Source organism: Callospermophilus lateralis, chromosome X, assembly GCF_048772815.1.
Source record: "Callospermophilus lateralis isolate mCalLat2 chromosome X, mCalLat2.hap1, whole genome shotgun sequence".
Taxonomy (NCBI): Eukaryota; Metazoa; Chordata; class Mammalia; order Rodentia; family Sciuridae; genus Callospermophilus; species Callospermophilus lateralis.
Window position 1 is genome coordinate 59,374,996 of NC_135325.1, and position 22,769 is coordinate 59,397,764.

The window sequence follows — 22,769 nt, forward strand, 5'->3', positions numbered from 1 at the left end:
AAACTGTTTTACAGCAACATTTTAAAATAATCATTGATCTACATAAGTGACTGAATATAAAATTTGCAGTCAAGGATTTTTGTTTGATGATGTTTGATCTTCATTCACATGAAGACAAATAAAGATACTTCAATTTCCCTGCAGTCTAGAGTTTCTAGTCATTGTTTATTTGATCCACTAAGATTGAGTTCAAACACCGGATTTCCAATCTATAGTATTAATTACCAGGTAAGACTTCAAATATCTATAAAAGCTAACTAGATTCCTTTAAAAATGATAGGAATAGCCAGGCACAACAAGCTCCTGAGGCTGAGGCAGAAGGATTGGAAGTTCAAAGCCAGCCTCAGCAAAAGCAAGTCACTAAGCAACTCAGTAAGACTCTGTCTCTAAATAAGATACAAAATAGGGCTAGAGATGTGTCTCAGTGGTTGGATGCCCTGAATTCAATCCCAGGACTGCCCCCCCCACCACCAAAAAAAAGATAGGAACACAGAATTTTACCTTAACTCTCTCAGATACTGAAAGCACATATTTTAAACATGATCCAAATCCTTGAAGCAAACCTTTAAACCTAAAATGTTTTCTAGGTTCATGTATAGATGGCACCAAGTGACAAAATATGGGAGTAACTGTCCAGTCTTTGGTTCCAAAAACACTTGGCCAAAAATCAGAAAGAAAATTCTGATTATTTTGAAGGTGGAGAAAGAGGTTATTCAAGAGGGAACCTCTCTGGAGCTAGGTAGATACTCCAAATGAAGTTTACTGTGTGGTTCCACAACTCCATGGTAATAGAATAATCACTATGTCATAATTCTAGTCACTATCTGCATCACCTCCTTATAGTTTTAATATTTATTTTTTTTTTTTAGTTTTTGGCAGACACAACATCTTTGTTTGTATGTGGTGCTGAGGATCGAACCTGGGCCCCACGCATGCCAGGCAAGCACGCTACCGCTTGAGCCACATCCCCAGCCCTAGTTTTAATATATTAGTCTTAGAAGACTTTTTATTTGTGAATACATGTTTTTCATTTAATATTTGCTTTAAAAATAAAACTGTTTTAATGTCAAAAAGAAACACAGAGGGGCTGGGGTTGTAGCTCAGTGGTAGCACACTTGACTGACATGTGTGGAGAACTGGGTTCAATCCTCAGCACCACATATAAATAAATAAAGATATTGTGTTGTCCACCTCCAATTAAAAAAAAAAATATTAAAAAGAAAGAAATACAGAGTACTCTTGATCACACCTTCTCTCACATGTGCTCTCTCTGTGATGCCCTCTGCCATATTATGACAAAGCAATAAGGCCTTCAAAAGAATCTGGTACCTTGATAATGGAATTCCCAGCCTTTGGATTTGTGAGAAATAAATTTCTGGTTTTTATTTTTCTTTCTTTCTTTCTTTCTTTTTGGTACAGGGGATTGAACCCAGGAGCACTTCACTACTGAACGACATCCTCAGACCTTTTTTATATTTTATTTTGAGACAGAGTCTTGCCAAGTTGCTTAGGGTCTCATTAAGTTGCTGAAGCTGGCTTTGAACTTATGATCCTCCTTCCTCAGTGTTCTGAGCTTCTGGGATTACAGGTGTGCTTCATAGTGCCCAGCAAATTTCTGGCTTAAAAACCAGAAATTAAAAATATACACGAGTGGGATCCTAAATAGAATAAGTTATACTCTAAGTATGTATAATTTGCCAAAATACATTATACTGTAATGTGTAACTAAAAAGAACAAATAAAATTTAAAAAGTTAAAAAATAAATATGGAGTAAAACTACCAAGAAAATATGAATGTTCTCATGTGTTAGAGATACAGGAAATAGCTACCAACCTAATTTCTTAAAATATCTACTCAATAGTGCCAAGCACCACCTGATATTAATTTAAATCTCTTTTATCACCACAGCATTTGTTTCATTCAGGGCAAAAGTCATTATTTGCTTGTTCATTCTAATGGCTGGATTGGTCAAATTTAAAACATAACCTATGATGATGTTTACAAATGGAAACTAGCCAAGAAACTCTTTAATAGCTGTCTATCTGTCATCTCCTTTCCCATTCCTTAATGTTAATGTTCATCAGAATTTCCAATAATTTGTGCACACATACTGTGTAAAATTAATAGGAGTTAGTTCTTTAGTTCTTTATCTTTTCTACAATTAGGCCTAGAATTAATTTAACCATTGATTCAACCTCGGGTGACATCTATATGCAAACAGATTCATAGTGGACAGCCTGAGGTAGAAAACGAAAAGGGGACTTTACTTGTTCTAAAACTAAAAATTAACTGACATTAGAGTTTCTAAAATATAAACACTTAAAATTGTCTTATCCTTTAATCGGGTATCATTCTATTATATTATTTTTTTAGTATTTGAGTTTTCTATGTTAAACTATCTCTATTATATAAGGAATCACATTTCCTTTTTGCAGTTGGCAAACTTGATTTTTTCCCCTTATGTTAGGTCATTACTTTTATTATTATAAACTTAACCTCTAAATTCATATTTAGGTAGATCTTCAATAATAGAAAGATGCTATGACTAATTAACTATATAAGACTCACAAAAATTTGAGCGTAAGAACGGCCTTACAATTACTTTCATAAAGATACACTTATCCCTTTTAGTTTATCCAATAAAAATCCTGCATAATTAAAGTGTAGAAGCTACAGAACTTAACTTTTATAATTTTATCAGCATTATTATACGCAAGGGTAGAATAAAGGTAATATGACATATAATTTTCTTGTCTACAACCTAATTTAACATCTGCTTCAAATACAGCTTTCATCCATTATATAAAAGTAAGATAAATAACTACATAATGAAGGACAGTTTGACAAAGGCTTGGTTGCCAAGGACTTTTTTTTTCAGTGTAGAGAATTTCTAGGGTTGCTTCATTAAATACCTCTCTCCCAACATAATCTATTTTCCATCTCATTAGGTAGGTCAATTAACTACTCTATGAGGTGAAGTACCTTTTTCAATACAGCTTTCATAATTTTGCTTTCCAGGCTCTTGAAATCTCCTGAAAAAATTCTATAGAAGCTTCCATTTTTGCTGTTCTATTCTCCTCACAAATTTACCATTATTCTGCTACTCTGCACTGTAGTCGATCTATAAATGTAATACTTTAACATGAAACAGCTTTAAAGAAACAAAATGCCACATGTGAAAAAGTACAAAATGTTGAGTGGCTTTTCTACAAATGAAAAACAAATCTCCAAAAATTCATCTTAATAAATTTTCTGCATATGAACAAATATAACTAATGGGTGGAACCAAGGAATTATAGAACAGAAATAATAAAGTTTCCTTAAAAGCAGAAAATAGCCTTAGAAGTTGGTGACAAAAATGTTAAAATAGATTTTTCAGGTTTGGTGCTTTTATACTTTTAATTTCAAGCAGATTCAAAATTTAAGCACTCTCACAATTCTATAAATATAATTTCTAGCTTGATATCAAGCAAATGGGATGTCATAATACATGAATTTACTGGGTAGTGATCAGGTCAGATCAGCATTTCCATTATCTTAAACTTTTAACATTTCTTCATGGTGAATACATTCATATACCTCTCTTCTAAATATTTTGAGATTATATAATTTCATTATATTCACCTTGATGTACATCATCTTTTTAAATAATAGAAATGTGTGCTTATTTTTTCATAAATTACTTCTCTGAGTATTGCAAGAGGTTTAATCAAAAAAATATAAAAATAGTAGTAATAATAGATAGCATGCACATGCTACATGTTGTTCTAAGCATTATTCATGCATTAACTCACTTAATCCTTAAAATAGTCTATGAAGTTAGCATTTTATTGTTATTACATATTGAGCATCATTTATGTGATTGGCTTATGCCTGGTATTGTCTGGGATACAGGAAATGCACAGTACTTTCCTTGGCCTTCCATCTGCCTGCTTAGAAATTTCAAACGTGAGTTTCTATCGAGGAAGGGCATTTAGAAATAAAATGTGGAGGCATTTACTGACCCCTGACTCCTACCCTGCCCACATCCTTACAACCTAATGCCTTGACGTGATATTATCATCTGGTGGCAAAAACAGAGAATTGACTTAAGGTCATTTTCTTTCAAATTCATCCCCTAATCTAATTCATCCTGTAGCCTATAATCTCTATATTTATTTTTATTACTTGGTTAATTTTAACACAGACAAGATTTTTCTCAAATTCTTTGGTCTTCTAAGTCTTGCACAATTCCCAGTGAAAATTCTACTCTAATATGTTAGTCTCAGGAAGGAAACAACCTTATTTTCATCCATTAATAAAGGGTAGTACTGTTAATAAATTTAAAACAAAGTGTTATGTTTAGAAGTGAAATTGTAGGGATGGGATTGTAGCTCAGTGGTGGAGCACTTGCCTAGCAAGTGTGAGGTACTAGATTCAATCCTCAGCACCACATAAATAAAAAATAAAAAGGTGTTTTCTCCATCTGCAACTAAAAAAAAAAAAATTTAAAAGGATGTTATCAGGGGCTGGGGTTGTGGCTCAGTGGTAGAGAACTTGCCTAGCACGTGTGGGGCCCTGGGTTCGATTCTCAGCATCACATATAAATGGATAAAATGGAGGTCCATTGACAAATAAAAAAGCAAAAAAAAAAAATAATAAAAAAGAATGTTATCTTCCCACTTATTAAAAAAAAGGTGAAATTGTATATGATTGATAAATGACATCTACCTGCTTGCCTAGAAGTTTCTTAAGAATTCCCAACCAGCTACTTACTACTGTTTCATTATCTTTTATTGATTTATTTTTTTTAAATTGTAGTTGGACACAATACCTTTATTTTATTTATTTATTTTTATGTGGTGCTGAGGATAAATCCCAGGGCTTCACATGTGCTAGGTGAGTGCTCTACTGCTGAGCTACAACCCCAGCCTCTTTCATTATCTTTTAATTTAGTTAAGTTTTCCCCTCAAGTACCAGCATTCAATTTGCAAGAAAATTTTAATCGTTTCTGATTTTGATTTTTAGTAGTTTCTAATTTTCATTACCAACACTATAAGAATATTATGTTCATACTATATCTCATTGCACATATAGCACTTCAACTGCATTGTGTTGAAGAAACTTTCTGGTAATGTTAATTACCACTTTATAGCTTTATTTATTTGGGAAAATGCATAAAGGTTTCAGATTTATAGACTACATATTTTTAGCATACACTTGTTCACTGAGTTGGGGTCACATATATAAAACAAAAATGCTAAACTCATATAATAAAACATAAAATATTTTACTCAGCCAATAAATTTCAGAATTAATCAGAAAATGGAGAGATGAATGATGCTTGAAATTATAGATGAATGGGACTTGAAATGAGCTGTGAAATATTTTATTTATATTAGCAAACCTCAAAGGCCACTTATTATATTCAATTAGGTTTACATATATACACACACACACATGCAGTGTCTATATAATAAAATATATATAATTTGTAAAAAAATACATAAATATCTAGATTATGCATTGAAAAATAAATGACAATATACAGAAATATAATGAAACAAACATACTTAAGGATTGCTTTTAAAACTTAGAACTTAAGTACAGAAAGACAAAGAATGAGAAGGAATGAATACCATTGGAACACAACAAATTCTGAAGACATGGGAAAATATACAAGATACACTTGAATTAAAATGACTGAATATAAAACTATACAATAGCACACATTCAACCATGACTTGTAAGTTTATATATATATATATATATATATATATATATATATATATATATATACATACACATACACATAGGCACAAACAGACTGAACATAAATATACCTGAACTTTACCAGTGGCTATCTCTGGTTGGGTTACAGGCAACTTATTTTTTTAAGAAAATATTTTCCATATTTTTCATTTTATGTTTTAAAATAAGGCACAAGTTATACCATAAAGATAGGAAATGAGAGAGAAAATCTAAGACAAATTTGCATCTGTACCACACACATTTAAATATCAGAAATCAAGTTCCTCCCTCTACTCCCTTCCATCATCTTGGGGGTCACTTAAACACTTAAGAAATAGTTTTAAAGGCAAATATAAAAAAAGAATTGATACATTGTCCTAGTGGTACCCCTAGCTAAGATTATATAGAGAATTTTTGACAGAAAATATGTATGTAAATATATAGTATATGGATTTAAGAAGGAGCTAGAGAAAATTCTAAGATGTCCAATCAGTGTTGTTTTATTAATAGAAGCTATGGATGTATGAGATGCCTATCTAGTCTTCTGGACCTGATGTGATGAATGGCAGTATATTCTTCATGAAATGTCTTGTGGTTACCACAAGATATGGACTATAGGAATGAATGGTCATTGGGCTGACCTAGTATAGCATTTCTAATACCCACCCCCATTTTTTTTTATTAAGAAATATTTAGGTTGCATTTTTTAAAAAAAACTAAGGCTCCCAAGAAAAGTCAAAACTACAAATGTTGTTCATAATTAATAAATTATGTTTAGCTCTGGCAATAGTCTGTGGGATCATACATTGCATGTGTCATAATTCCTTGATAGACACATGAATCTCTATTTGAATGTTGTGGTCCTTTGCCCTTTCATTAAATCAGTGATACATTTTTGGTAAAGCAATTTTAAAGAATGAATATGTTACCAATTAGTATATTAGATTAATAGATCTGTAAATATATTCCTTAGGTTGGTGTTATATAATCTTTACTATTTAAAATTATTTTAATCTCCAAAACCACTAAATTTCTTGTATTGAATAGCACAGAATTTCTGTGCGAGAGGAAGAAGATATTATCATTAAAAGATTGACTTAACAAAAGTGTGCTAAACATCATAAAGCATGATAAAAATAGAATACCTTAAGCTAAAATTGCATATTTCTGTTATTTCAAAAATCTAAATTTCAGCATTTTTTAAAAATACGTTTTAGTTGTAGATGGACTCAACACCTTTATTTTATTTATTTATTTTTATGTGGTACTGAGGGTCGAACCCAGGGCCTCACACGTGCTAGGCAAGTACTCCAGCCCTTAGCATTGTTTTTGATTGTTTACAGAAAGAACTACTTATTTTTAGAAAACATGTTGATATAAATATGATGAGTATACTTGAAAGTTTAAACTTAACCTTTTTTTCTTTAAGCATATTAATCACTAAGTAGTATAATTACAACATAACTAGTGTTTCTCAAAACTTTTTGTTTTCACATAGAGGAGAAAATATTGGTGATAATGTCAAATTCTAATTCTAAATCACAGCAAAACAAATAAAAACAAACAAAATCCACTGCATACACAAACACAAAACCTCTGTTGTATTAAGGTTTTTAAATATCTTGAAAGGTGGTGAGTTTAAGTAGTAGATCATTATAAATTCACTTTCCCTCATATTCCAAAATAAATTTAATTGTGAACTGCAATTTCAATTCATAGCACAGATGAAATATTGTAGAAAGGAAACCAAGATTTAGTTTTCTTTTATCAATCTAATTTTACTGGACTAAAGCACAAGGAATTTTGCCTAGAGCTTAAGACTGGATGGGGGGGGGGGGGCGTGCGTTCCTTGGATGTCAGGTTTGCATTAATGAGCACAGAGAGAAATTTAAATTAGAAGCTGAAACTGATTTTACAATAAACACATTAAGGGCTTAATAAAAGAAGTCAGCGCTGAAAAAGGTACTTATTCTTATTCAAAACTCTGTAGCTCAGCAGTGATGAGCTGCATGGAGTCACCTCAGTTTGGAAAGATTTCACCACAGTCTTGTTCTGAGAGGGACACAAAAACAGGTGGAAAAATTTACCAAAAAAAGCGATGCTTTGCTAATTCTGCCATTTACGTTATTATTTAGTGTTGAAAAAAATAGTATTAGAAACTTTTCAAATAAGTCATCTATTTCTGAGGTTGAAAAGCAGTATAATATAAAATAAAGCTTTAAATTTTTGTTAATGGAGTTATTTTAAAGTATCTTCAGGATACAAGTTACCTTTAATTTGCCTCCCTCCATGAACATTTTATTATTTGATTAAAAATAATGTATATTACCACTTATGGAAAAACAACATAAGTAAAAGTGTCCAAGCATTAATTTTCCATTCTTTGACAAACAAAAAAAAATTAAGGTATAAACTACGTCAAAAATTGTTATCATTTACAGAAATAAACCATGAAAGCTCCTTGGTATTTCTGTTACCCAATCTATATGACACAGATATTACTTTAAGAATCACATTTCACTTGTATTCATTATGTTTTTCAACCTTCTGCAAGAGAGGAATGTCATAGGAAGGGGTGGCGTGCGCAAGAGCGGGGCGGCCGGGGGAAGTTTGGTGCGTGAAGGCTGGAGGTAAGAAAAGGTTGATTTTTTTCCCTTTAAAGTATTGCAAGTTATAAATTAATGTTTAAGGTTCTCGATTTCTTTGAATATTTGTCAGAATATTGATGCAATAATTACTAGTATCTTAAATTAATTTGGCATCAGCAAAACTCCTTGAAAACAATTAATCTGTCCTATTGTTAAGTTGCTTATAAAAGGACAAATTTGAGAAAGAAAAACTTGCAACTACACCATCAAGAAAGAGTCAAACAACTTGATTCAAAGGATTTTAAGAAACACCCATTCACGTTAGTCTTAATAATAGTAACATTCAGGTAGCAAAAGCAAGAGCATTATATTAGTTAATTTCTTTTTAGCTTTAGAACAGTCAACAATTCACAGAAATGATAACAGGTACCTTCAAGGCGCGGATTTCCAAACAATCTTTCCATCCTAAGCCACAAACACTGATCCCTTAGGTGGTTAACTAAAAGATGCCTTAACTCTGGGCAACTCACATTTCGCAAGAAATCTAAATTGTCTTCCTTCAATAAAACAAGAACCTGGTTCACTTACCAGTTAATGTGTACATTCAAAGTAATTAAAATTTAAAAAAAGAAAAGAAAAATAAAACAAGGCAAGATTAAAACCAGCACTTTGCAGAAATAGACACGACTTCCCACAAGCAGTTCTCCCACCCTAGAAGCTCCAAATTCTATTAACCAACTCCGCACAGAAAACTACAGTTGACATAAAGATGACTCTCCAAAAGCAAATCACTCTTCAGGTATTTTCCAACTGGGACCGTGCGTTTCAGATAGGAAAAGATACCGAGCAATACTGACCTATTCAGGATTAAGAAAGATAAAAGACTGGTCTGGAAAAGCAGTCACCAAATACAAAGACAAGCGAAGTGAAGCTAAGCGAAGAAAGGGGAGCGGGCGGGACCTACGTGGCTCATGCGGCGAACGCGCGGCACCGAGGATGGTGGAAGTAAGGTCCTTCCATGCGGCACCCAATGGCTGGCGGGGAAGTGCGCCTTTTATAGGGTCCCAATGTAAATGAAGGTCCAGATGTAAAAGGAACCTTTGGTCTCTCTTCGCCCTCCCCCACCCAGACCCCAAACTCTGAAACTCTTCCCTCCAAAAATATCCCCTCACCTCCTCTAGCCGGCCCCAGCAGCCGTGTAACCCTATCCATCAGCATCCCAGCAACAGGCGAACTCAGCCCCTGGCCTGATGGCCCCGCCCCACTCCGCCCCCCTCCGCCCCCCTCCGCCCCCCTCACCCCTTAGCCACCCCTCCTTAGCCGCGTGCTATTCGGCGCGTTCCATCCGGTCACCGCACCGTCTGTGTCCCCTCCCCGCGCAGAAGTCCCTGAGGAGTCTGCTCACGCCCCCTTGGCTGGGCCACCAGTCCGCGTTTCGGAGCACGCCAACAGCCGTTGGGGGCAGAAGAAAGGCACAAAGTTAGGAGCTACAGCAGCAGCTGTTCCTAGCCCAAGGACGGGGAGGGGAGGGGCAAGAAAGAAAAAGTGACAGGAAAAGAAAAACAAGAGTGGCCGCGGGCCTGGGCCCCCTGCCTTCGCCTCTGTGGGGTCACAGGCCCTTGGCCCTGGGCGGGTACTGACAGACTAACCGGGCCACCAGGTCAGGGGAAAGGGGAGGGAAGGGGCGGGGGCAGGTCGTGGCTTCTTAGCTACCCCCCTCACCGGTGCTGACAAAGGTCCCATTCTTTCCCACCATACCCCCACCACGTCAAGTCGCCTCTGTGCTTTAAACACTTGAGTGTCCCCCAAACCTCTGGACAGTACTTCTGTCGTGTGCATGCGACAAGTTACCTTAGGAAGAACTGGGGGTGGTGGACTAAGCCTCTCCTAGACCTGGGGTTAGTAATGGGCAGAGGACGACCTCGACATGGCACGTCTCTGCTTCTGAACGCCCGGCATTGCGGGGCTGAACCTCAGTGGGCCCCTGAAACACATTGCCCCTCCCCCCTGGAAGGTAATATAACGGACCAAACTTTTTCTGCCTCTCCGTAGCCCTTTTGGCATTCTTCTTTAGTTCTCTTAGCGGGGCCAAGAACTCATGAGTGACCGCGGAACGGCCCTCTTTCTTTTGGCTAAGGTCTGTGGAGATTCCAATTCCTAAATCTAGATGGTTCTGAGACTACTGAGACTCGGCAGGTGGTCCTTAGTCCTTCCCGCCTAACAGCCAGCCGCTGCAGCCTGGCCTTCTGAAAAGAGGAAGAACTCATCGAGGGACATCAAAAGACATTGACTCAATGTGTGCCTCCCCAAGCCCGGGAATGGAGAGCCACTGTTCCCGAGTCCTTTGACAGGAGGGCCGTTACCTCTTTGTATACCAGTCTATTCACTCATTTGCGCAATCGTGGGACCGGCCAACCTTTTCTTCCGTTCTCTTGAGATTAGCGCTCCCAATTTGCAAACCTATCTTTTTGGCCGTTTCATTGTGTGGATTTTGTTTCGTAAGGGTCTGCAGCAGCTGCGGCCCCAATGTGAAAGGGTCCAGGAGAGGAAATTGCTGAATCATAGGATTGGACACAAGTGTTCTTTAACAAAAGGATTTGTGAGGGGAAAGGGCAAGGACACTTAAAAAATACTATAACTCACAATGAACGGTGTAGCCAGGCTCCCTCTTCTCTGCCAATTCCCCACCCCCACCCCCACCCCCACCCTGTCCTCTCCAATAAGTGGATTTGAGAGTCTCCCCAGCCTGACTGTGGCCAGAGTAAACAAACTGTCCTTAAGAGTTGTAGAGATGCTAATGTTTGACAGGAGACAAGTGCCAGGAGCTGAGTTTGGGGAATGGCAATTCTCTGAGGGTAGTCCAATCAGTTCAATTCAATTCAGCTGCGTTTTTTGAGAGTCTCTTTGCTGCTGGCATCAGACAGGGATGGTTCTAACAGAGGTATATGAGTTCCCAACTACCTAAACTGAAGCATTTTCTGTGGAATTGGAGAAATACACTGTGGGGTAAGGAAGGTCTGAAGACATCAGGAAAGTAGGTACAGTAGTTATGAGTAATGGAGGGGGCACTGCCTATTCCAAGCAGACCAAGTAAGACCAGTGCAAAACAAGACTGTAGGCACAGCAAAGAACAAAGCGAGGCCACAGAGTGCTGGAATAAAAGTGTGGATATTGGAAAGGGAGAGATAACAAGAAAGACAGGGGAACCCAAAGACTTAGACTACTATAGGACCAACACACACACACACACACACACACACACACACACACACACATATATATATATATATATATATATATATATACTAGAGAAGAAACAAGGAGGGTCTGGAAGACACTGAGCAGAACAAATAAAATGAGGAATATTGAGAGATGTAATTTACTTACAGGATTGAATGTATGAACCATTGAACTCTCCAAACACCTCATTAAAGGGGGAAGTGAAGCTCAGTGAGGTGAGATGATTTGCTTTTTGGAGGAAAGATTGAGCTCCTGGTTCCCAGTCTTATGCTCTCCACCATCCATGCATTCATAGTGTAGGTATAAGGGGCTGCACTTCAGTGTGAAGTGCTACTGTTTGCCCAGGAGATGTTCTAGAATTGAGGAGAGCTGCCACACATGAAAGAAAGTATTTTGAGGGAAAGGGACCATATTTTACTGACATTTCTATGCATTTCATAATCTCCTAGTCCAAATTACCCAAGAAACAATAAGATCAAGTAAAGGAGTCTACTAGGGGCTCCCTCTGAATTGTTTTTGTCATGGAGGGATGTTTATATATGAGCTTAGACAAAGTTTCTTTGTGGAGACATTTGAAAGTGCACATGAAGACAGATAACTTATTTGTTAGGCAAATGAGAACTCAGGGATTCATCACTAAAGGAATATCATGTAGCTCTAGGCAACCATGAAAACTGAATTTGAAAAGTAGTATGTAGAGATCATATACTGAAAATACCCTTGGCGAAGCTTAGTGCCCAAGTTGAGCATGAGTAACTCAATAGCCAAGAACTCTTAGAAGCCGGCAGTACTCTATCTTAGCAAATAGTGACATCCTACAAATAGATGCACGCATCTCCCTTTAATAGGGCTTGGGTTGGGCTCTTGGAAACGTGAGATCCTATTCAAAACAATTTTATAAACTGTGACATTACCCACAGGAATTTTGTTTTAAATGAGGGTTAAATTCTAAAGTATGCTTCAAAATTACCAATCAAACTACAAAATGAAGATCTAATTCAAATAATTCTTGGGAGTAAATGTGTAACAAAAAGGCAAATAAGCGCTTTTGTTTAGCATTTCCAACAACTTATTTATTTTAAAGATTTTCATTGCAGCAGTGTGGTTGCTACAAAAGCAATAAAACCAATTATAAATATGCATCAGATGCAATCTTAAGGAGACTCCTTTTAACAAATTTAAGAAAAAAATATTTATCAGTGCCAGTAAATGAAATTCATGGGTCCCATTGCATGTAATAGTGGTTACTTTAAAAGTATTTCACATTATTAAACATATGTTTGAATTCAATGGTAAGAAATTTATAATATAAAATTACATGTTGAAATTATCCTTTTTTGAGATTGCCTGAAATTTTTTTGATTGGGAAAAATACAGTATCTTCTAACTTCATTGAGGTCTAAATGGCAAGAAAGATTGTATGTATTTAAGTTGTATAATGTGATGTTTTGATATTAGTATATGTTATGAAGAGTCCCACAATCAGGCTAATTAACATATTCATCACCTCATATAGTTGCCTAATTTTGTGTGCATGGTGAGAAGACTTAAAAGCTACTCTCTTAGCAAATTTCAAGTACATGATAAATTATTAGTTATAGTTACCACACTGAATGTTAGATCCCTAGAATATATTCATCTTATAACTGAAAGTTTGTACCTGCTGACCATCATCTCTCCATTCCCCCTTGACCTCTGTAACCCACATTCTACTCTCTGTTTCTATGGTTTTGATGTTTTTGTCATGAAGTATTTGACTTTCTGGGTTTGGATTTTTTCATTTAGTGCATCCTCCAGGTTCATCCATGTTGTCACAAATGGCAGCATTCACTTCCTTCTTTTTAAAGGCACAATAATATTATGTTGTGTGTATGTGTATATTCATATTATACACACATAAATATATGTCATATATTTATAACATAAAATATATCTATATAATTTTATTTATCCATTCATCTTTCAGCAATTAAGTTGTCTTTATATGTTGGCTATTGTAAAATAAGGCTGCAATGATCAAGGCTTTACAAGGTGGTGATTTCATTTCCTTTGGATATACCCCTAGAAGTGGAATTGTTGGATCATATGATAGTTTTATGTTTAATTTTTTGAGGAACCTCCTTGCTGTTTTCCATGATGGCTATACCAATTTACATTCCCATTATAATGTGTAAGTCTTTCCATTTCTTTCCATCCTTGCCAACACTTTTTATCTTTTGGCTTTTGAGAATAGCCATCTTAACAAATGTGAGGTGATAGCTCATTGTTTCTTTGATTTGTATTTCCCTGATGATTTTGGTATATCTGTTGGCCATTTGTATGTTTTCTTTGGAAAAATATCTATTCAAGACTTCAGCCCCTTTTATAACTGCTATTAGTAGCTTTTATTTTTTATTATGTTGCATGAGTTCCTTGTTTATTTTAGATATTAACCCCTTGTTAGATATATACTTTGCAAATATTTTTGCACATTCTGCACATTGCCTTTATTATTATTATTATTATTATTATTATTATTGCTGTATGGAAACTTTTTAATTTGATGTGATTCCACTTGTATATTTTTTCTTTTATTGCTTGCTATGCTTGTGCTGTCATATTCAAAAAAGTCATTGCCAATGCCATGGAGCTCCCTCCATGTTTTCTTCTAGTAAATTTATACTTTCAGGACTTATGTTTGTGTATTAAATCCATTTTGAATTGATTTTTGTTATGTTCTAATATGAGGATATGATTTTTTGCATATGTCTATCCAGTCTTTCCAGCACTGTTTGTTGAAGAAACTATCCTTTTCCAATTGTGTGTTCTTACAAACCTTATCTAAGATCAGTTGACTATACACGTGTGGATGTATTTCTGGGTTCTCTGTTCTGTTCTATCAATCTATATGTCTGTTTTCATGACATAAGCATACATTTTGATTTTTACAGCTTTGTAATATAGCTTCTTGCACAACATTGCTTTAGATATTTGAGATCCTTTTTGATTTAATTTGAATTTTAGGATTATCATTTTCTGTCAAAAATGTCATTGTAATTTTAATAGGGATTGCATTGAAACTGTAGATTGAGGCAGGTATTATGGACTTTTAAACAATATTAATTTTTCTAGTCCATGAACAGTGGATATTTTTTCTTTGGTGCCATTTTCACTTTTATCCTTGTTTTTTAAATATATTTTGACATATATGTGTGTGTATGTGTGTGTGTGTGTGTATGTATATATATATATATATATATATATATATATATATATTTTGCTATCATGTATAACTACTTAGAATATATATATTCTAATTAGTTATACATAATAGCAGAATACATTTTTGATTCATTGTACACATATGGAGCACACCTTTTCATTTCTCTAGTTGTACACTATCCTTGGTTTATATTTGTCAGTGTGTAATATTTCAACTCCTTTGATAAATTGATTCCTAAGTATTTTATTCTTCTTGATACTACTCTAATAGGATTATTTTCTTAATTTCTATTTTTGCTTTATTGTTAGTTTATAGGATATAATTGATTTTTGTTTATTGTCCTACAACTTTATTGATCATAGATTAGTTTTAATAGCATTTTGGTGGAATCTTCAAGGTTTTCTATATATAAATCATGTCATTTGCAGAGACAATTTAACTTTTCCCCTTTCTAATTTGGTTGATAATTATTTCCTTTTTGGTGAAATTGGACATCCTTACCTTTTTCTAGATTCTCTAAGATAGTTTTGCACTTTTGAGTATGATGTTAACTTTGGGTCTGTTATATATGTTCTTTATTGTGTTTAGTTACATTCCTTCTATAGCTAATTTGTTGAGGGTTTTTAATCATGAAAAGGCATTGACATGATCAAATATTTTTTCCACATCCATTGAATGATCATATGATTTTTGTCCTTCATTCTGCTAATATGATGTATCATGTTTATAGATTTGCATATATGGAAACATCTGTACATTCCTGGGATGAATCTCATTTGATCATAGTGAATGATTTTTTAAATATGCTGTTGAATTAGGATTGTTATTATTTTCTTGAGGATTTTTGCATCTTTTAGAATATTTTTTTAGTTGTAGATGGACACAATACCTTTATTATTTTATTATTTTTATGTGGTGCTGAGGATTGAACCCAGGGCCTCACACGTGCTAGGCAAGCACTCTACCAATGAGCCACAACCCCAGCCCCTGCATCTATTTTTATAAGAAATATTGGCTTGTAATATTCCTTTTCTTCCTAGTGTCCTTGTCTGGTTTTGGTATTAGGGTAATGCTGGCCTCATAAAATAAGTTTGGAACTATTCCCTCCTCTTCAATTTTTTGGACCAGTTTGAGAAGGAGCAGTTTTAATTCTTTTAAAAAAATTACAGAATTTATCTTTTTTTTCTTCATTAGCCTGGTAAGAGTCTTATAAATTTTGTTGATCTTTTCAAAGAAATAGTGTTTTTTTTCATTAATTTTCTGTTTCTCATTTTTAATTTCATTGATTTTGGTTTTAATATTTATTATTTCTTTTCTTCTGATTACTTTGGATTTAATTTACTCTTCTTTTTCTAGTTTCCTAGGATGGGAGCTTAGGTGGTTGATTTTAACTCTTTGTTCTTTTCTAATATATGCATTCAGTTTTATAAACTTCCCTATGTAACACTACTTTTGCTATACCACAAAATTTTGATGATTTATATTTTCATTTTTCAAATGTTTTAAAATTTCTCTTGAGATTTATATATTGGCCCATATGCTATTTGTAAATGTCCAGTTTAAGCTCCATGTGTTTTGGGATTGTTCAGCTTTCTTTTAATGATTTATATTTTAATTCCATTGTGTTCTGATGCTGTAATTGTATGATTTCTATTCTTTAAAAAAATTAATGTGTATTTTATTTTCTAGAATGTGCTCTTTCTTGATGTATATTCAACCAGACTTGAGAAGAATGTATTATGTTGTTGTTGATGAAGCGGTATATAGTTGTCCATTGTATCCAGCTAAATGATAGTGTTGTTGAGTTCAGGAATGTTCTTAATGATTTTCTGCCTGCTTTATCTGTCCATTCTTAATAGAAGGGTATTGAAGCCTCCAAATATAATAGTGAATCCATCTGTTTCTCTTTGCAGTTTTATCAGTTGTTGTCTCAAATATTTGATGATGTGTTATTAGGCACATACAGGTTAAGGGATGTTATGTCTTCTTGGCAAATTGACCCCTGTATCATCGTAAAGTGCCCCTCTTTTTTCTTTTTCTTTCTTTCTTTCTTTCTTTCTTTTTTTTTTTTTTTTTTTGGTACCAGGGATTGAACTATGTGTCACTTGACCACTGAGCCACATCCCCAGCCTTATTTTTTTAAGTATATATTTTTCTTTAGTTGTAGTTAGACACAATACCTTAATTTTATCCATCCATTTTTTTTAAAAGAGAGAGAGAGAGAGAGAGAGAAAGAGAGAGAGAATTTTAATATTTATTTTTTAGTTTTCGGCGGACACAACATCTTTGTTTGTACATGGTGCTGAGGATCAAACCCAGGCCGCACGCTTGCCAGGCGAGCGCGCTACCGCTTGAGCCACATCCCCAGCCCCATATCCATCCATTTTTATGTGGTTCTAAGGGTCGAACCCAGTGCCTTGTATGGGCTAGCCCAGTACTCTACCACAACCTCACCCCTCTCCCCCAGCTCAATTTTTGTATTTTATTTAGAGACAGGGCCTCTAAAAAGGCATTCACTGAGGGTCGCTCAGTTGCTTAGTGACTTGCCATTGCTAAGGCTGGCTTTGAACTCGTGATCCTCCTGTCTCAGCCTCCTGAGCCACTGGGATAACAGGCATGCACCACTGCACCTGGCTCCTCTTTATTCTTGATAGCTTTCCTTAGTCTGATAATATGGCTACAGTATTCCCCCTTTATCTCTGGTTTGATTTTCATGGTATCAGTTATCCAGTCAACTGTCATCTGGAAATAGCAAATGGAAAATTCCAGAAATCAATATTTTACAAGTTTTAAATTGCAACTGTTCTGAATAATATACTTAAACTTGTGCTAACCTGTTCTGTCCTGCCTGGGATGTGAATCAGCCCTTTGTTTACCGTATCCATGTTGTATATGCTACCTGCCTGTTAGTCACTTAGTAGCTGTCTTAGTTATAAGATTGGTGTGGTAATGCAGTGCTTGTGTTCATGTAACCCTTATTTAATGGCTCCAAGGTACAAGAGCAGTGATGCTGGCCATTCAGATATGTCAAACATAAGCTGTAAATTACTTCCTTTAAGTAAAAAAAAAAAAAATAGGTCTCAACTAAATAAGGAAGAAAATTGTGTACTGAAGTTGCTAAGATCTATGGTAACTTATTGTTGTTAATCTCTTACTGAATGTCACTTGTAAATTAAACTTTACCACAGGTATATACATGTAGGAAAAAACAATATATATATATATATATATATATATATATATATATATCTCAATAAATATATATATGGTTTATATCGATAAAAATATATATGATTTGGTACAATCTGTGGGTTTTAGTCATTCACTGAGGGTCATAGAGCATATCCCTTGTAGACAAACGGAACAGGAAGGGGCAGGGGAGAGAGGAGTACTGTACTACTTTATTATTTTGATTAGCATTAGCACAGAATATCTTCCTTCATCCCTTTACTTTTTGTCAATATGTGTCTTTATATTTAAAGTGGTTTTCTGTTTTTTCCCCCAGTTACTTGGAGGGTATTTAAACTAAGAGAAAAAAGTCATAATGTTTTCATGTAATACACATCTGGTTCTTTAAATAATAATTGTGACAAATAGAAGAAATAAGGAATGTTGCACCTGTGATCCATACAAGTGAATTTTGTGTTATACAGAATTAAAGAAATAGTTTACTGTTCAAAATTCTAGCCAATACACAGAGGCATACTTTAGGTGGGAATAGGAATGCAGTGTAAAAAAGAAAAAAAAATCACACTGGAGCTACCCAATGTCTTTAAAATCACTGTGCAAGAAAAGCAACATTGAACATCCATACTGATTTTATATAATTTCTATATAGTACTTTGACTTAAATCCAAGAGCAAAAGTCAAGCGTCTTTTTTAAAATTTTGTTGGTACACGGGATTGAACCCAGGGGTATTAAACCACTGAGCCACATCCCCAACCATTTTTTAAAAATTTTTGTTAGAGACAGGGTCTCAGTAAATTGATTAGGGCCTCGCCAAATTGCTAACTCTGGTTTTGAACTCGCAATCCTCCTGCCTCAGCCTCCAAAGCCACTGGGATTAAATACAGGTGGGTACCAGGGCACTTGGGCACCCTGCTCTTCTCTTTTATTTTTGATAAACAATTCCAAGGTAAACTTAGATAACTTTCTTCCCTGGACTTTTTACCTGGGAGTGCCTTTTGCTGGGGTGGTTACTGGTGTTGAACTCAGGGGAACTTGACCACTGAGCCACATCTCCAGCCCTATTTTGTATTTTTATTTAGAGACAGGGTCTCACTGAGTTGCTTAGGTCTCTTCTTCTTTGAAGCTGACTTGGAACTCCAAATCCTCCTGCCTCAGGCTCCTTAGTTGCTGGGATTACAGGCATGCACCACCAGGTCTGGCAGGAGTGGCTTATAAATATTTTATTTAAAAGAGGGCAGGTTTGGCACTTCTATACTGATGTCATTATTGTTAATATTTCTTGGGATTTCAGGAATATTCATATTCTTTTTTTTAAGATTCATATTCTTTACACCTGATACAACATGGGCTGTATATGCTACCTGCCTGGGCTAGAACTCCTGCTAAGCCAGCTTCAGATTTCTCCAGTTTGTTTTGTGCATCAATTTGTATAACAATCTCATGCATATTGGTCTCCAATACCATTCCTCCAACAGCATTTGTTTAAGAATATTGTGAACATTGTCCAGTTCACAGATATTTCCAAACATTTGTCTAATATTTCCATGAATAGTTGAAGTAGATTTAAAATGCCAAGTTCACCTTCTGAAGAGTCTACACAGAAGACAAAATATAATGTCGTATAATGTCTATAAATCAGTGTGTTGTCAGATCCCCCAATTAATTAGATTTAACTCCCTCAGTCACAGTAAATTACACAGATTAAGACCGATTATCAAAATCCTCCTTCTAGGAAATTAGGAACATTTTCATCTGTTTTTAATACCAAATGCAGTCTCCCTGATAATTTGCTGTTGTGTTATCTTCAGAGTAGGTCTGGTAGAACTTGGAGAGTTGAGGCTCCCCATGGCTGTTTAAGATGAGAATTGCCTTGATCATGGCAGGCCAGGCAGACAAGGTGAGTGCACTGGGGCCAATTAAAGTGGGCTTCTTCTTCTTTTTTTTTTTTTAAAGAGAGAGAGAGAGAGAGAATATTTTTAATATTTTTCAGTTTTCAGAGGACACAACATCTTTTTCTTTTATTTTTACGTAGTGCTGAGGATCGAACCCATGCCAGGCGAGTGTGTTACTGCTTGAGCCACATCCCCAGCCCCAAAAGTGGGCTTCTTATATGCAACATTTAGATAGTTTGGTCTTGTTTTCGATAATATTTTTCTTTTAATTGGTGCTTTAAATCACTGACATTTAAGATTTAAGGATTATTGCTGTTAACTTAATATCTGCTACATTTTTTTAGTGTTTTCTATTTGATGCTTAATTTTCAGTGAATTTTTATTTATAGATTTTTTAAAATCAGTGCATTATAGATATATATATAGAGAGAGAGGTGAAATTCACTGTGGTATATTTATATATGTACATAGGAAAGCAGGGAAACAAAAAAGATAAGAAGGGTGGTGATCCCTAATTTCCTTGTGGTGCTGGGGATTGAACTCGGAGCCTTATACATGCAAGGCAAGCACTCTACCAACTGAGCTATATCCGTAGCTCCTCTTTTTTTCTTTTTTTATCTTTCACTTTTTCTGCCTCTTGTAGTTTTAACTGAGTACTTGCTGTATTATTTATATTTCTTTTTCAGTTTTTAAAATTTTTAGGTGGTTGTTTTGGAGTTTGCTATAAACATTTACACATAACCCAAGTCCATGTTTAAATAACACTATAACATCTCACAGGTAGTGTAAGTACCTTTTAATAAGAATACTAATTCTTCCCTCCCCTCCCTTGTATCATCGCTGTCTTTCATTTTCTTTATATATAAGCATACACACACATAGACACATAACACATACATAATTAAATACAAAATCTCTGAATTTCCCAGAACTGTGGTTTAGTGTTTAACATTAATTTTTTAATATTAGGTGGACACAATACCTTTATTTTATTTATTTGTGTGTGGTTCTGAGGATCGAACCCAGGGCATCACATACGTTACACAAACACTCTACTGCTGAGCCAGAATCCCAGCCCCTAGTTTCTAACATTAATTTGAGGGAAATTCTCAGTTATTATTGCTTCATAAATTGCTATTATTCCTTTCTTCTTCTAATTTTCCTTTCACATGTATGTTACACTGTTTGTGGTTGTTACACAGTTCTTGAATATTTTTTTTTCTAGTATTTTTCCTCTTTGCTTTTCAGTTTTGGCAGTTTCTATTGAGATATGCTCAACGTCTTGAATTCGTTCCTTAGCCAAGTCCAGTCCACTAATGAGCCCATCAAAGGTATTCTTAATTTTTTAGCATTTTTCACCTATATATTTTTTAATCTTTCCCATCTGTTCTAACATATTGTCTACTGTCTACTTGATCCAATAAACTTCTTAGCATATTAACCAGAGTTGTTTTAAATTCCATTCCATATATGAGTCTGGTTCTGATGCTCTGTATATTCAACTGTTTTTTGCCTTTTAGTACCAATAAAAGGAATTTGTTTGTTTATTCATTTATTTTATTTATGCTGTACTGGGGGGCTTCACATATGCTAGGCAAGCAACTATATCCCTGAGCTACAACCTACCAGCCCCAAAGAACTTGTTTAAATAGGTTGCTAGTCATGCAGTGGTAAGGTGTGGAGGGAAAGTAAGTATTTTATAGTTCTATGAGTAGGTCTCAACCTCTTAGTTCCCTTGGACTGTGAACTTCACACACATTTCTCAGTTTTTACCCTTCTCTTTGGTGTGACAGTATGGCTATAGTGGGCTAGAGTTGGACATTTCTACATTTCTTCCTCGTAGAAGGCTAGAGGTGGCTAGAATTGTTTATTTGCTTTCCCTTACATTGATGGCTAAAGTAAGCTGAATTGGGTATTTCCTTTCTCCCGGATCATTTAGGCTCTGATGAAAGCATAGCAGTTTAGGCTCTGGTTAAATAGTTTCTCCTGAGAGATGATTGTTAAGAAAGGCAGAATGCTCTGGTGTATTTAAAAGTAATTAATTTCCCCCTTACTCTGCTGGAAGCACAGAGAGATTTTTCTTCAATATTCGTAGTGAGAATCTCTGATAAAACTCTCAAATATATGGAGATCCCTGATGATTTCCTGGCATTTTTAAACTCTCAAACTTGCACATGCTTGGCCTCAAGTAATTCATCAGTTATAGTTCAAGTTTTTTTCTACCTCAGCATTGATATCTGTGCACATTTGTGTTTGTGGATTTCTGTTCTGGCAAGCCATGATTATCTACATTTGCCTGTCAGTCTCCAATTTTGAGCAGTGACTTGCCCTTTGACCCTACCTCCCTGATAGATCTAAGAAGAATTGTTGATTTTTCAGTTTGTACAACTTCTTATTTGTTAGAACAGGATGATGACTACCAGCTTCTTACTTGTTAGACCCAGAAATAATTAATTTAAACAAAACTCATTAATTTAAGCCAAAATTTTAAAAATAAAATTTATTGTGTACATTTAATATATTTTACATGATGTTATAAGATATGTATAGATAGTAAAGCAGTCATTTGCAGTCACTTTAGTGAAGCATATTAACATATTCATCATCTCACATGTTTGCCCGTTTTTTGTTTGTGCACAAGAATAGCTAAAATCCATTTATTTAACAGGAATTCTAAGTATAATATGATTGTATTAACTGTAGTCCTTATATTGTATATTAGATTCCTTGTCCAACTTACATATCTGCTGCTTTATGAACTGTAACCTTTCTTTTTCTACTTTCTGCTACCCCAAAAGAAAAATATTGTGTGATTTCACATGTATATGGGATCTAAAATAAAGAGACAGATATGAAGTTTTTAATGATATTTTTTATTTCCATGGCATCAATTTTAATGCTTGTTTCATTTTTTACTTTGCGTTAT

The 22,769-nt window shown here is 35.0% G+C and overlaps 1 pseudogene; it reads right to left on the reverse strand.

Annotated features, from left to right (window-relative positions):
• Positions 1 to 19,171: 19,171 nt before the first annotated feature.
• Positions 19,172 to 19,829, reverse strand: LOC143639196 (AP-3 complex subunit sigma-1-like; annotated as a pseudogene).
• Between the last annotated feature and the right edge of the window lie 2,940 nt (positions 19,830 to 22,769).